Source organism: Balaenoptera musculus, chromosome 10, assembly GCF_009873245.2.
Source record: "Balaenoptera musculus isolate JJ_BM4_2016_0621 chromosome 10, mBalMus1.pri.v3, whole genome shotgun sequence".
Lineage (NCBI taxonomy): Eukaryota > Metazoa > Chordata > Mammalia > Artiodactyla > Balaenopteridae > Balaenoptera > Balaenoptera musculus.
The window spans coordinates 69,356,616-69,358,394 of record NC_045794.1 but is presented as its reverse complement, the minus strand read 5'-3'; positions in this window follow the sequence as shown (position 1 = coordinate 69,358,394).

Sequence of the window (1,779 nt, the reverse complement as noted above, 5' to 3'; positions counted from 1 at the left end):
TTACACATTGCAGCTCCTCTTTTCCTGACTTAGGCAGAGCCATATGACTGGTTCTAGCTCATGTGTTGTGGAAAGAAGTGAAACCAGTGTGAGACTCCACTGATCTCTTCCCTTGTCAGAACAACCACATCAGGCTTTTATTGAGATGGAGGAACAAATTGGCATAGTCTGGATCATTGAGTAGTAACATAGAAAATAGTTTCCCTGGAGAGTCACCCAGATTTCAAGTACATTTAGTAGGAGAAATAAAATTTCCTTTTTGGTGCCACTGAGGTTTTGATGAATTTTGTTTGTTTTGACGGCAACATATCCTATCCTACTCCAACTAAGGAAAGTTCATTCTGGAAGACTTTTGCTCTAACTCTTAAATAACAATTACAGTGGTTTGTCTAGTGATCATTTATTAAGGGTATATTAAGCTCTCCTTTGGTATTTTATAATATGTTAGATGGCTGCTGTCCTAGAAACTTACATTGCTCTGGGATAGGGAAGGATATGAAGAGGGTGTTTGAGGTGCTGGCACTAGTTTGTTTCATGATCCGGGTCTTGTTTACACATGTGAGTATAATTTGTGAAAATTCATCAATGCTGATTACAAAGGTGTGTTCGCTGTTAATTTGTAATCTGTACACTTAAAATTTGTATATTTTTCTAAATAAATTTTATTTTTTTAAAAAGTTTACTGAAAATAACTTTAAATAACATAAAATTAAATCACTGTTTTACTTATATTTGCTTAAAAGCCTCTCCTTGAAAAAATTATATCTTTGAGATCTGGAATATCAGATTATTTTAAGTCCCTAGAGCCTGGATTTCAATTTATCCTTGCAAAGATTAATAACTTTTCTTAAGGATATCAGAAGCAGAAGAACGGAGAATACCCTTGTGTCTGCATCAACTGAAATAAAATCAGCTCAAACTTCCATTGTACTCCTGAAGGGAATCTAAGTATTTCTCAAGATTTCTGCAAATTTTGGGGGATGGGAATCAATGTGTGCCATCTTTAGCTCTGGGTTTCTGATTCCATACAATTGGTTTAAATCATAGCTCCTATAATATGCTTATATGCCATCTCTCTTCAGAGATGAATTAACTGAGATATAAAACTCAGCCATTTGCTTAATTTAAAAAAAGAGCAAAACAATACTTAAAACTCTCAGAAGGTCCTTATGTATGTGATAAACTTGACTGGAGATTGGATATAGCTAAATAAAGAAGGAGTGAATGTTAAATCTGCATACACTATTTAAAATTGGATATCATTTATTATTTACCTTAAAAGAACTTTAGTGAACTTCTGGTTTTAAGTCTGACACATGAAGAGCTTGGAAGTCCTTACTCCCTTTCTTCTGACAAGAAAAACAAAAACAAAAACAAAAACCAGTAAGCTGAACATTAACTTATCTTGGGTCTTTCAAAGAACATAAATGGTAATTTTGATGCATTTTTAGAGGCTGAATTTTGGAGTGAAAACTTCCAGAAGCTGAAATCTTAGAGGATCACAGGCTTTTATGGACTTCACCTTCAGAGACCCCACCATGGTCTCATGGACCTGAGACACTTCTCCTCCTAGCTCTGGCTAGGAAGGGAGAAGGGATCAGTAATCAACATGAAATACACTCAAAACATTCTCCATAACACAGGCTTACTTCCTAGGTGAAAAGATTTTATTTTGCCTTTTTCTAGCTGGAGAAGGGCATTTCTCCCTCTCTATCAACAACCCCCACATTCCAACTCTTCCTGTCTCATTTAAGGGAAAAAAAAAAAAAAAGCTATGCC